The sequence below is a fragment of the Dipodomys spectabilis genome, unplaced genomic scaffold (assembly GCF_019054845.1).
Source record: "Dipodomys spectabilis isolate Male_0828 unplaced genomic scaffold, ASM1905484v1 ptg000207l, whole genome shotgun sequence".
Classification (NCBI taxonomy): domain Eukaryota; kingdom Metazoa; phylum Chordata; class Mammalia; order Rodentia; family Heteromyidae; genus Dipodomys; species Dipodomys spectabilis.
Window position 1 is genome coordinate 6,600,431 of NW_024870884.1, and position 15,463 is coordinate 6,615,893.

Below are 15,463 nucleotides of genomic sequence, written 5' to 3' on the forward strand. Positions count from 1 at the left end.
AATAATGATGAAACCTTCTGATAAATCAATAAAGGCTGCAAATAACTAATTACTGTGTTACCCGAGGTGTTAAAACAACAATTACTTCTGGACTGGGGACTAGTGATTAAGAATGCTTGCCAAGCATGTGGGAGGTCATAGGTTCATCTTTAGCAACTCTAGTAAATACTTCTTGAAATTACATGTACCATAATCTAATTAATAATTAATCTATTTTCTTTTCTTTCTCCCCATTCCCAGTACTGGGGATTCTAACCTAGGGACATGTACATGCTAGGCAAGAACAAAATTCATCTCCTTAACTGTTGATTCATTTTAACTCCTATTTCTGTGGTATATGATATAGAGACCCTATATAAAAATGACAAAATATGGGTAAGAACAAGAAATTACAAGGGTTCCTGCAGTTTCAATTTCAAAAATTAATCACACAAGTTATGGCAACAATATCATGAGACAGGTATTATGTACCTAATTTGTAGATAAAAAATAAAAATATTAAGAATCTCTAGGTATGAGCTACCAGCATCCAGCTTATCTCTAAGTACCAGAAAGGGCAGAAGTAGAGCTGTAGTTCAAATGGTAGAATTCTAGCCTTGAGCAAAAAAGCTCAGCAACAGCACCCAGGCCTTGAATTCAAGCTCCAGGAGCAGCACCAGCATAAACACACAAAATCTGTTAAATATTAAATATTAATAGATTTAGGGTACCTAAAAGGCAAAAACAACAAAAATCACCAAGACTTTTCTGAAATGGTAAAGTACTTGCATAGTATGCTCAAGGCTCTGGGTTTTATCACCAACACCACAAAATAAAACCAACAGCAAAAATACAATATGACTAACTATTAAGTTGCTGTAACCTTGTCCAGTATTTTGGACAGATATATGTGAGATGAACTTCTACTAGCTTTCTATTACAAAACTTCTGCCTCCCCACAAAGAGAAAACATTTCCTGAGAAGATATATTTTACATATGGTTTAAGACTAGATATGTATCTTTAAATGAAATCCCAACATAATTTGGCAATGTATTCTACAATCACAGGATTGTGGTATAATCTTGGTTCTTTTAAAGTTTTGAGTAACTTTTAAGTTACACCTAATTTTTTTCATTAACGTACATTAGAGAATAGTTTCATTGTGACATTTCCATTCATATTTTCTATGTGTGTGTGTGTGTGTGTGCGTGAGAGAGAGAGAGAGACACACACACACACACACAGAGACAGAGACTGGTATATATAACTGACAGTAGACTGCTCTTCACATGTGAAGTTTCTGAGCTTCTAGAGGAAAAGGCAGAGCTACCTAAGCTGCATCATTGTCCAAACTAAATTTACAAAAAAAAAAAAAAAATTATCAATACAGCCCATGGTACTAGCTCAAATCTGTAACAGTTACTTAACAGGTAAAGATCGGAGGAGGGATCATGGTTTGAAAACAGCCTTTTCCACCCTCAACCAATGGCTTACCGCGTGACCAATAGTGGTGAGTGCCAGTTATCCCAGCTACTGGAGAAGCACAGTGACCAGGCACAAAGCTGTGTCTCTAAGAGGAGGAAGTGCAAATAACAAGACTGCAGTACAGAACAATCAAGTCATAAAGCAAAACCCTCCAGGACAACCAGGTCATAAAGCAAAATCCTATCTCGAAACTAATCAATGCAAAGAGACCTGACACAGCAGATCAAGTGCCTACCCGGTGCAAGGCAGTGAGAGTTGAACCACTAGTACTTCCGTAAAACAAGAACAAAAACAACTAGGTGCCAGTGGTTCCCAAGTGTAACCTAACCTATTCAGGAGGCTGAGATCAGAGTCACTATTCAAAGCCAACAAGAGCAGAAAAGTCCTTGAGTCTCTTACCTATGATTAACCACTCAAGCGCAGGAAGTAGAGCTGTGGCTCAAGAGGTAGAGTGCTAGCCTTGAGCAAAAATGCTCAGAGAGTACGCTCAGGCCTGGAGTTCAAGCCCTCAGACTAGTACAAAAAATAAATGAAAACAAAATTTTAAATTAATGAACCTAACTGGTACAAAAATTAATAATGTAATTCCTCTTTCCAATGTAAAAAAAAAATTAACAAGCAAACAAAAGAGGCTGGATGCCATATCCTCACTACTAAGGAGGCTGAGACCTGAAGACTGCAGCTCAAAGCCAGCCTACGCAATGAAGTCCTTGAGATTACCTCCAACTAACCATGAAAAAGCCATAGTGAAGCTGAGGCTCAAGAGGTAGAGTGCTAGACTTGAGTGAATTCAAGCCCTGAGTTCAAACCCCAGGATTAGCACCAATCAATCAATCAGTACAATCAAATAAATCAGTATAGATACGTGTAGCTATGGAACAAACAAAAGAATAGTATCTCAGATGTAATAAAAACTAATGCAAAAAAATCATGGCTTCAACGTTCTACACAGTGTTAGCAGTGGGTGGATATAACCAGAACTTTCTAATGCTTCCTAACACTAACAATATGTCAGAAAGAAGGTACCAATTAAACTCATGCAATTTTTTTCTGATATATAAAAATAATTTTTTAAAGTTTTCAACAGTGGGTTTTTGTTACAACACAGAGATTGTTTGTTAATACAGGTTGGAGATTCAGAATACTCAACTCAGAAGTCTATATAGAATTATTCCAAAATATGAAAAACCCTAAATCTGAAATACTTCTGGTCTCAATTATAGGGGATACTCAACTGGCTTGTGATGAAACTTAATTCCTTGGGGGGAAAAGAAACAAGATAGAAGTCTATCTTTTTGTAGAGCTTTCGATATTTTATTTTGAAGTCTACACAGGTCTTTCATTCTGAAGATTTTGTATATATGAGATTTACATATGTAGAATTTTTTATTTATTCCCCCTTTTATAGAATTCTATACTTGCAAAGTTGGACATTTTACAAACAGGAAAACAGAGAATAAGGGAGAGCTTTAGTTAATTAAAATTAGAACCATGTGATACAATAATACTGGATTTGTAAGTGAAAAGGCATCTGGAAGACCCCTGGATTTTTTCTTATTATTTTACAAAAGCTACAGAAACAATGGGATATAAGTATCCTATGAAGAATAAATGAGAGAAATATATTACTCATTTATGATTAATAACATTTACCAAATAATTAGGATTAGAGATCACAGAGAACCAATAAACAAATATAACAATTTTATCTGAAACTGGAGTGGATTTCTAAGAGATCTAGAGTAGCCAGGAGAAAATGTCACCATATAAAGACTCAGAAGGTGCAACAAACCTATCATCATCATTCAGAAAGACATAGATACTAAGGACTGGGGATGTACCTCAGTGGTCAAAGTACTTGACTACACACTAGCTCTGGTTCTGACCTCTATGGGTCTGTGTATTGAGGGGAGGGGCATTGGCAGGACATACCTGTGGACTATACACACACACTGGCTCTGACTCTGACCTATAGGGTATGTGTGTGGACGAGCGGGGGGGGGGAGGGGGGGGCGGGGGGTTGTGGACTATACACACACACTGGCTCTGACTCTGACCTATAGGGTATGTGTGTGGACGAGCGGGGGGGGGGAGGGGGGCGGGGGGCAGCGAGTGCTGTTGGCAGGACCCACCTGTGGTGAAATCAAAGTACTTCACTACACACACCAGCTCTGGATCTGACCTTTATGGGGGAGGGTGTGTGTGTGTGTGTGTGTGTGTGTGTGTGTGTGTGTGTGTGTGTGTGTGTGTGTGTGTGTGTGTGTGTGTGTGTGTGTGTGTGTGTGTGTGTGTGTGTGTGTGTGTGTGTGTGTGTGTGTGTGTGTGTGTGTGTGTGTGTGTGTGTGTGTGTGTGTGTGTGTGTGTGTGTGTGTGTGTGTGTGTGTGTGTGTCTCACACCTGATAGGCAACATATATTTAACATTTCTAAGTTAACTAGGCAACATTGCTTTGAAGGTTTCTACTTTTCCAACTGTCTTAACTATCCAAATGTCTCTGACTGGGAGGGCACTGGAAAGGGCCACAAATCACTACAAGAAAGTAAAAAGGTATTTCCTATGCCAAACCACAGGTGCCCACAATACTACAATGTTTGACAAAATAATCAAGTATTAATAGTACTTGTAATTTAATTTTATGTAAACTTAGCCCTGCTAGTGTATCCAGTTATTTGGTCCACACCAGTTTACATGTTGCTCTAAAGGACTCTTTTGATGTGATTATCATTTGTTTTCCCTTGTGCCAGTCTTAAGGCTTGAACTCAGGGCCTGGGCACTGTCCCTGAGCTTCTTTTGCTCAAGGCTAATGCTCTACCACTCCATATACAACTCTACTTCTGGTATTTACATAGTTTATTGCCTGAGTGGGCTTAGAATAACAATCTCAAATCTCAGCCTCCTGAGTAGCTAGGATTATACGTGTGGTGCACTGGTGCCCAGGCTATCCATTTATTTATTTATACATGCATACATACATACATACATACAAACAAGTGAACTCAAGGCCTTGCGTTCTCACTAGGCTTTTCTGCTTAAAGCTGTTGATCTACCACTTGAGCCACACTTTCACTTTTGGCTTGTTACTTGCAGATTAGTCTCATGGACAAACCAAATGAACAATATAGAAAGTGAAGTAAATTATAGACCAAACAGCTTAATTTCAAGGTGCCAAGACTATACAGTGTGAATGAGATGTTTTCAACAAGTGGTGCTGAGAAAATAGTATATCCACATGCAAAATAATGAAGCTGAACCCTTCCCTTACAATATATTTTCAAAATCAACTGAAAGCAAATTGAAGACCTAAATTTAATAATACTATAAATAAAACTCTTAAGGGAAAACAAACAGGAAAATCTTCATACCACTAAATTTGGCAATAATTTCTTAGCTATCACACAATGGGGGGAGGGGAGGAAAGAGGGAAGGAAGGAAGGAAGGAAGGAAAGAAGGAAGGAAGGGAAGGAGGGAGGGAGGGAGGGAGGGAGGGAGGGAGGGAAGGGGGGAAGAAGGAAGGGTGGAGAGGGGAGAGGAGGTAAAAATACTTGAAAAGCATTTATCTGATATTCTAATTTAAAACATAATTTATTCTCCCATGAATTGGTAACAAGACACATGCAAATTTACAAATAAAATTTACAAATAAACAAGAGACTCGAATGTAGTTTCAATTCAGATGATATACAGAGGATCCATAACTACATGAAAAACAATGCTCCTACTCATTAGGAAAATGCAAATTAAAATGGCTTCATACCTGTTAGCATGGACTATTACCCCTAAAATGGAATATAAGTGTTGGTGCAGATATAGAAGAAATTGGAACTGTGTGCTGTCAGAGGAGAAAAAAAAAAAAAAAATGGTACAGCCACTGTAGAAACTGTTTGGCTATTTCCCAGAATATTAACATAAAATTTCCACATGAGCCAATAATTCTGGTCTCAGGTTTATACCAAAATAACTGAACGGATAGCTGTATGCCAATGTTCATAGCAGCTTCATTTACAAAAGCCAAAAGGTCAAAGCCCAAATATCCATCAACAAATAAATATATAAACAAACTGTATATACTGCATGAAACAATGACATTGTGAATATACTTTTTTAATGCCATTGAATTTTATAATTAAATGGGTAAAGATTAAGTTTTACTGTTGACTTTTTCTTAACAAATTCCTCTTATTCCTCTATTCAATGAGGACAAAGAAACAGACTGGTCAGTCAATGGCTGACCCAACTAAAGAACTAGCTCCCTTTCATAACCACTATACCTTCACAGGAAAATGACAAAATTAACCATTTATGTAAATACATTCTGCTTCTTCACTTGATTTCATGTATCTAACCAACCATGTTGTTCTAAAACAAATGACTTCTCCTTTGTATCCATCTCACATAGATTTTTTTGTAACTCCCCAGTGGCTGCTGGGGATTTCTTGCCCACTACTGTTTGTATGTTGCCTTTATACACATTTGTATTTTGCTATGTGTGTACCTCACATGAGATTATAAACTCTATGAAGACTATGAAGTCTATGAAGATTAAGAATTTAAAACAAGAACCTCAAATATAAAAATAATACCCCCATCTGTATAACTAGCTGTTAATGACTATTATTTTTGTCTTCAGTCTGAAGCCTTTAAAGTCATAGAATTTAGACAACTGTTTAGAAAAGAAGCCGAAAGGGGTTACTTTTAGAGCATTTTTCACTTTTAACCTTCAAGCAAATCTCGGTCTTCAGAATACTTGTATGCAAAACAAAGAAAAGCACAGAGCTAAAAAAAAAAAATGGTGTGTGTGTGGGGGGGGGGGGGGGGGGGGGGGGGAAGATTGTGAAACATCTTAACCTGTCTGAATTATTTGCCTTACTAACAAATGAACCTGAAAATAATGCACAGATTTAGAACACAGCTTAATTCTAGTGTGTAGAAAACCAGGGAAAGTGAGCTGGCAATAAAAGTCAGGAAAGAGTCTTACAAAAAGGTCAACTGTAAGAAAAACATTGTGCTAAATGAGAATGATGTGCAAATAGAAAATGCTTCCCATTTGATAGCTCATGAAGTCAAGGTGTTAAGAATACAAATAACTTGCAAAGTTATGAGCAAAGTCTGGGATACAGATTCTGATTTTGCTTATCACTTACCTAAACATGGAGTAACTATTTCCTTAAAACAATTTTCCTGGGGCTGGGAAGTTGGCTCATTGGTAGTGTTGGTAGTGTGCTTGCCTCGCATACATGAGGTCCTGGGTTCAATTCCTCAGCACCACATAAGCAGAAAAAAGCCGGAAGTGGCGCTGTGGCTTCAGCCTTGAGCTGAAGAGCTGAGGGACAGCGCTAAGGCCCAGACCCCCCCCCCCTGCCCCACCCCCAAAATATCCTAAACCTCACTTTGCCAGTAAAATTGCTCCTATATTCTCTCCCTTTCCGTATTTTCCTTCCTCTCATTTTTTTATTCTGCTACACTACTCATTTCAGCAAGAATCATACATATTAGATCTAGACTATCTTGTAAAGTTATAGAAACTAGCATTATGAAAAGTAAAACCTATATGTAAACAAAAGAAATACGTCCAAGAAGGAGAGAAGGACATGAATATGTGTTTTAAGTTCCTGGCTTTCTAGTTTTCAACTCCAATTTGAATATGGTTCAGCTATATCTCATTGCTACAAGTTATTATGACCTTACCTATTATACCATTTTAATACCTACCCCTTTAATTGTAATCTATTTTGAATGGCTGTCTTTTTCTCCTACCTTCTCATTTGTAAGTCAGATTTCTCAGATTTGTGTGGTAACTATATGAACCTGAAAGCATTACACAAAATTACAAAAGGCTAACATAATTAACTGTATGAAAATACTGTGGGGAGGAGATTATCAAATTTTTAAAATATTAACATGTTACTTTTCACATTTTAAGTAAATATGGTCATGCTTTAGTAAGACTTTGTAACAGTGAAAAGCAGTAAGTAAAAACTATTATCTTATTTTGGCAAAAAAAAAAAGTAGAAAAATGTTTCTAATAGTAACCAGCAACAGCTTAGAATCTTTGGAATACGATAGCTACAAGTATAATTTCACATACTTTAAATTTTTTTTTTTTGGGTCCAGTCGTGGGGCCTGACCTCTGGGCTTGGGCGCTGTCCCTCAGCTCTTTAGCTCAAGGCTAGTGCTCTACCACTTGAGCCACAGCGCCACTTCCGGCTTTTTTCTTATGTGGTGCTGAGAAATCGAACCCAGGGCCTCAGGCATGCAAGACAGCCGCTCTACCACTGAGCCAACTTCCCAGCCCCACATACTTTAAATTCTTAACAGCAGCCACACAGAAAAAAAAATTAAAAAGGGACAAGCAGATTTTTCAGCATATGATCATACCAGATTTGGTACTGCAAGAGAACTATTGCAGTGACTTATAAATGTTTTTAATCTGAGTCTTTCAGAACAGCTCCTACAGAAGCCAATTTCAGCCAAAATAACATGTTCCTGGACTCCATGGATACATTTTCAACACAACAAGTTTTGCAACTAATTTTCACAAATGAAGAACTCCCCCTTTAATGGCAGTGGATATGCACTAGGCTAAATAAAATACTTGGCTTATTGACCTCGCACATTTCTCTTTTTTTGGTCGGTCATAGGGGGCCTGAACTCTGGGCCTCGGTGCTGTCCCTCAGCTCTTCAGCTCAAGGCTAGTGCTCTACCACTTGAGCCACAGAGCCACTTCCAGCTTTTTCTGCTTATGTGGTGCTGAGGAATGGAACCCAGAGCCTCATGCATGCAAGCACTCTACCAATGAGCCAACTTCCCACCTGACCCTGCCCATTTCAAAATTATTTTTGAAATTTTGAGGTAGGTTAATGATAGAATATTTATATAGAATACCAAGCAAAATTATTGAATATTAAATCATGATGTACAACTTTAAAAAATCTAAGTAGTGAAGTATAATGATTCTATTTAAACTACTGGTTCTCTTTTTTTTTCTTGTCCATGCTAGATTCCAGGTTTCAATTGGCTTTACTATTGCAAGCTTTCACTTTTCACTAGAAATGGAATAAAGCCAAGTACTACACAATAGCTGCTTCCTGCTTTGGTCTATGAAGACCACCCCCAGGGACCATGCCCATCCATGGATACTAATCTCATCAAATTAAAAATCCATGTAATCCAGTGTATTTTGTTTACATTTTTGGCTCAATAGATTGGCAACAACTTCAGCACTGCAATTTTACTTACTTTAAATATCAACAAGGAAATTCTAAATTTCAAATGAATGATAATATGAAGGCAAAGTGAAATGAAAATGAGAGGTGCATATGAAAATTCAAGGAGTAATTGGGAATATGCTCAACTCCTGCCAAATCTAATTCTGAAACAGACAGAAAAAATAGAATAGAGAACTCTTAAGTACTGCTAATCGAAAAAATCCTGGTTTGCTAATTTTGCAGAACTTATGAGGTGCATCTGGCACTCCATAATTCAAGAGTTTTCTCTTTGAGAAACCTAATTTTAGATTGAATGGCTCCTATCTCAGAGTAAAATAATTAATGTTGGTATGAAATCATTTTTTCACCTTGACCAAGTTCATAGAATTATTATAGAGTGCTGGGAAAGAATTTTGAAAGGTCATTTAATACCACTATTGCATTCCATGCTCAGAGGACTTTCAGCCCATATAACCTCCACAAAGCCTCTTCCCAGATCCAAACAAAGAAAATAGTTTCTGAACCTTATCATAACCTCATTTTGAAGACAGGTTCTAGCTATTGCTACACAGTAACTTGTGGTCCTCCTGCCTTAGCATCTTAAGTACTGACATAGTACTTGTATGCCACCATCCAGCTTTATACTGTTATTATTGTTCCAAGATTTGAACTCAAAATTTAACACTAGCTAGGCAGGTGCTCCGCTGTATGAGATACACTTTTAGCCCTTTTGCTAAAACAAGGTGTCTTACATTTGGTCTTTGCCAACCTAGACAGCAGTCCTATTTACATTTCTCATGGTAGCTGGGATAACATCATATGCTCTGATCATATGCTTTTTTTTCTTGGTCCAGCTTTTGACTGGTTAAAATACAAACTTCTTACATCTGCTTTCCTAGCAGCTAACAGGACAGGCCTCAGAAACCAGTGCTTAACTACTAGCTTATACTTTCAAGAGATAAAAATAACTATTATCAGCAAATAGGTTTATTTTCCCAATGGAAAAATGTTCTGTAATCATCTTTTCTAACATCATTTCCTTTAAATAATAGTTCAAGAAGCTACCATAAAATAGGACTGACTGATAAATTTAGTAAAGGCAAACAGTAAAAAAAATTGTGAAAGGTAGGAAGACAAAAGTTTGTGAAGAGTTACAAATAATGACCAAAAAAGTTTAATCAACTACCAACAAAAATGGAAAACAGCCATCTTCAATTGAGCAAAGAAACTGAAATGAAAACCCTATAGTTCAAGCCATGGGACAGAAAAAGATTAAGGAGGGAAAGTCTAGGGAGAAAAATAGTGTTGGAAGTTTCTTCAAATTAGAAAATATTTTATTATAGATCTTTTTGAATTGAAATATTTAACATAGGTATGCTAATAATTTATCAGGTCGAATTTCCATGATCAGAGAAACATTTAGTGCTGAGAGAAAAGGGTAGAAAAAAACTCATTTACCCAAATTGTGTTCACATCTTTCTAAAAAATACTAGCAATACTATCATGTATTCTAAAGAATAGATCTGCTTAGAAGCAAATTATCACCAAGATTTTCTACCTGTAATCTTGGACCTCATGTCAAATACTTAATTCAAAAAGTGTAGGGGGAGGGAAAGGATAGTAGGAGAAAAACAAAGGAGGGGGTAACAATGCTCAACAAGAAATGTACTCATTCCCTTACTCATCTAATAGTAACCCCTCTGTACAGTATCTTTACAATAAAATTTTACAAAAAAGTGCAATGTTTGCCTAGTTAAAACCTAACTATCGGTTAATTATTTATTTTGGCTAGTTCAGGGCTAAATTTCATCTCATTTGCATCATCTGGTTGTGAAGCAATTCCAAACTGTGAAAGACAAAAACAATTTAGGAGAAAACGGCTACACTTCACCCTAAACGATTGCTAATTTATCCTAGGCACTTGTTTGGCTATTTTTAGTGAACCACATGAGGTTGAGAAACAACTGCCTTAAGGATATTCAGAAACCACAGCCTATATATTTAATATGACAGATGATGGAAAAGTTATGCATAAAAACCAATCCAAACTGGGTTGGGGTACAAAGCTCACTGGTAGAATGCCTATTTAACACGGGCCAGGTTTTGAAAAAATAACTTTTATTAATGGAAAGACTAATAAACTATAGTTATATAGATATAACATAATTCACATACATTTATTTACTTAGACAATGTAAGACTCTTCTCTGTTCAAGTCTTTAGTCATCTTCAGTCTAGGGGCTAAGGAAATAACTGGTTTGTTCCACCCTTTTCCTCCAACTAACAACTTATAACACAACAATATTTTATCAAATATCCAGTATAGTAGTTCAATGTCTGTATCTTTTACAAGGACAAAAACTAATACTAACAGCTTTATCTCTAAATGTAGTAACTCATTGTGACCTAAACCTTGAAGGAGAATCACTCCTTTAGTTCTAGGATGACTCTGTCTTAGAGTAGAAAACAATAGCCCAGTACTATATAATAAAATTTGACACTCAACAGATAAAAATGGGGCATAAAAATGGGGCAAGCCGATTCAGCAAATCTTAAGCTAGTGTACTTTGTCTTCTTTCCTTATTACATTTAAAGGCAGAGGATTGTGATCTCTAAAAAATAATGAACTAAAATGCCAACCAAGCCACATTAATTGATATGAGTCATATACAACTTTCAGGTAAGAAATAATCTCTTTTGATATCCGGTATGAAGCAACCAACCTGAAAAGTACAGGTGTGTGCATGGCCAGTAGCCAAACCTACTTTAAACTTATTTCAAAATCATGCTGAAAGTTAAAAGCTCTAATTTCTTTATCAATCTAACTTGATCAAATATAATCAAATTCAATGAAAAGGTTTTTGAATTTCTATAACTATATTCCAAAGCAACAATGACGATGTAATAATGGCAATAATTACCACTACAAACAAACTACACTTAAAGTAACTTTGAAAAGAAATAATTAGGGCTGGGTATATATGGCTCACATGGTAGAGTACTAAGTTAGCATGGCCGTGGATTCAATACCCAGTGCCAACAAAAAAACAAAATAACAACAACAACAACAAAAAACCCGAAGGGGTCATTAACTTATTGATAACAACAACAAAAACCAAAGGGGTCATTAACTTATTTGTGCCAGGTGTAAACGAAGCTGAAGGTAAAAGGGTTAACTTTGAGGCCCACATGGGTTACACAATGAGTTCAAGGGTAGGCTATAGCAAAACCCTCCCTCAAAAAAATAAACAGCTAGACTCCAGTGTTTCATGCCTGTAATCCTAACTGAGGAAGCTGAGAGCTAAGAATCACATTTCTAATTAAGTCTGTGAAGAAAAGTCTGGGAGACATTTTACCTCCAATTAACTAGCAAAAAGCCACAGGTAGATCTGTACTTCAAGTGGCAGACCAATAGGCTTGAGCAGAAAAAAGTCCAAGGATAGTAGTACCCAGACTGATTTCAAGCTCCAAAGTTGGCACACACAAAATAGTATTTCTAAAGAAAAGATTTTCCCCCTAAGAAGTTCATAAGGAATTATCAGCAAAATGATTCAGAACAAACTGCCTTATAAATTTACCTCATGAAATTTAGAAAGTGAAAAAAAAAATTTTAATTACAAAAAGTGAATTACAGTATGTTCAAGTGTCCCTAACCTCCCTCTGACTTATACAGGGTTACTTTTTAAGGTTGAGATGGGTACATCTATAAAATCTATGCCAATAAATGTTTTAAGATGACAATGAATTTAATGTACTGCTTGGAGAATTACTTAAAGGAAAACACTAGAATAAAGACACTCCTATTACATGAACTCTTAATTCTTTTTTAACTCTTTAACTCTTTTTTTTCCTTTTCCTGGTAAATAAAAATTACATAAATTGAAAGTTAAATAAAATGAAAAACTAGAGTGAACCATGTTAAGCTTCTGTAGCAGATTTCCATTCAAGATGCTATGCTAGGTATTTATCATTTATAAACTGGAGAAAATACTTTAGTATTTTTAAAAACTTAAGCATAATAATACATATGGAAACATCTTGTGCTGTTTATCCTAAAATTTATAAGAAGTTATAAAACTCAAAAGTTCTTAGGCTAATTCCTTCTAAATTTAGTCTCTTTGGGGAAATAGATATGATTAAAATGTCAAGTGAAGGGCTAGTAGGCGGTTATAGAGCACTTCTAAGATCAAGTGAAAAAGGTTCTAGGTTCAACTCCTAAAACCACCCAAAGGGGTGGAAGCAATGGAAAACTACTTCAGAGGTAGACTTCCATGTTATCTATTAGGGGAACACAAAAATCTACAATTTGCCAAACAACCTAACAGTCTAGCTCCTGTGTCTGCATTTTTTTTTTTTTTTTTTAAATTTTCTTGGGTCCGGTCGTGGGGCCTGAACTCTGGGTCTGGGCGCTGTCCCTCAGCTCTTCAGCTCAAGACTTGTGCTCTACCACTTGAGCCACAGTGCCACTTCTGGCTTTTTTTCTTTTTGCTTATGTGGTGCTGAGGAATCGAACCCAGGGCCTCATGCATGCAAGGCAAGCACTCTACCACTGAGCCACCTTCCCAGCCCTGCATTTTAAATAAAAGTATTTAGAAGAGTTTTTAAATGTTAGTGGGGGGAAAAACCCTCTGTTAGCAAGTTCAATAATTATAATTTTAGTGAACATTTTGTAGAGTTTTAGGCCACCTGGCAAAAGTTTATTTTTAAAAGTAATTTCTGCATAACCATTTTACTTCAGATCCAAGCTAAAATTTCCAAAGCACCACAGAATTTCCAATGCAACCACAGAATTAAAACACTATATAGCAAGTTGGAAAGGGTTCCTTTGAATTTACCTACCTAGATCTGTCTATCTGAATTTACTGTAAATAACTTTTAAACAAAACAAATAATAATAAGGCCTACAGTAAGCTAAATGGCATTCACAAAAACAAACCCAAGGGAAAAGTCCAAGTATTTTGGGATTTATTGTAAATTTTAGTTATAAATATTATAAACAAAAAGAACAAAGCTAACAGTACAAAAAAATGAGGCTATCTAAAAGAACAAGAAAAAATTAACAGGAATATTAAAAGCACATGAAGACTTCAAATAAGAAAATAACATTTAGCCGGGCTCCAGTGGCTCTTGCCTGTAATCCTAGCTACTAAGGAGACTGAGATCTGAAGATTACAGTTCAAAGCCAGCCCAGGCACTAAAGTCCCTGACACTCTTATCTCCAATAAACCACCAGAAAACTGGAAGTGGAGCTGTGGCTCAAGTGGTAGAGCACTACTCTTGAGCTGAAGAACTCAGGCTCTTCAGGCCAAGAAAAAATAAAAATAAATAAAAATTAAAAATAACATTTACACTAACAGAACTACTGTGTTATTTTGATAAACCTAATACATAGCTACTGTAATTCCCCAAGTAATATTTTTCCAGCATAACAAATCACTGCTCATTAACTCAAGTCCTTGTTCTTTCCAAGGAAACAATAGATCTCCATAAAAAAAAATCAGTTATTTTATGAAATGCAATAGGAGAATTGACTCTTTAAGAAAAAAAAATGTTATACTAGCTGCTAGCCTTAAGCAAAAAAGCTTAAGGACAGTGCCCAAGCCGAGATCAAGCCTAGGACTAGCACCAAAAAGAAAAAAAAAGAAGGAAAGAAAAGGTAAAACTTGTTCCCCCTCATCTTCTCTATTACAGTGTTATTTTAAACACTAAAGCCTAAATAACATAGTTTTTTGTTTTTGTTTCTGTCCTTTTTGGTCATGGGGCTTGAACTCTGGGTTTGAGCACTGTCCCTGCGCTCTTCAGCATAGGCAAGAGCTCTACTTGAGCCACAGCGGTACTTCCGGTTTTCTAGTGGTTTATTCTCCAATAAAGAGTCTCACAGACTTTCCTGCCCCAGCTGGCATTCGTGATCCTTATATCCCAGCCTCCTGAGTAGCTAGGATTATGGGCGTGAAGCTACCAGCATCCAGCATAACATACTTTTAATTGAATCTAAATGTCTGATATAAAGAAAATAAACTGAGGGGCTGGGAAGGCGGCTCAATGGTAGAGTGCTTGCCTTGCATGCATAAGGCCCTGGGTTCGATTCCTCAGCACCAAATAAGCAAAAAGAAAAAAAGCCGGAAGTGGCGCTGTGGCTCAAGTGGTAGAGTGCTAGCCTTGAGCTGAAGAGCTGAGGGACAGTGCCCAGGCCCAGAGTTCAGGCCCCACGACAAGAAAAGAAAAGAAGGGGCTGGGAAGGTGGCTCAGTGGTAGAGTGCTTGCCTTGCATGCATGAGGCCCTGGGTTCGATTCCTCAGCACCACATAAGAAAAAAGCGGGAAGTGGCGCTGTGGCTCTCAAGTGGTAGAGTGCTAGCCTTGAGCTGAAGAGCTGAGGGACAGCGCCCAGGCCCAGAGTTCAGGCCCACGACCAGACCCAAAAAAAAAAAAAAAAAAAGAAGAGAGAAAAGAAAGGAAACTGATATTTTACTTAATACTTTAAAATATTAACCCCAAAATTAAAACAAAAGCTTACTATTCATTTTCTTCTCTTACTACTTTGGTTGAATGGGGGACTGTACTGGGACTTAAATTCAGGGCCTTGAGCTCACACTGAAGGCAGGGGATCTACCACTAGGGTCACACCTCCACTTCTGGTTTTTGCTGGCTAATTAGGTAAGAGTCTCCTGGATTTGTCTCTAAGGGCTAGATTTTAGCCTACTCAGATCTCAATCTTATGATTATCTCCTATGATAGGTGTTAGTCACTGTAGCACTGGCTTTCAAAGAGATTCTTCTGCTTCAGCTTCCAGA

General features: G+C 37.0%; 1 protein-coding gene across 3 annotated transcripts in view; it reads right to left on the reverse strand.

Annotated features, from left to right (window-relative positions):
- The window catches only part of Jmjd1c (jumonji domain containing 1C), a 184,676-nt gene that overhangs the window by 66,122 nt on the left and 103,091 nt on the right, over window positions 1-15,463 (reverse strand). The gene's annotated exons all lie outside the window — the stretch shown is intronic.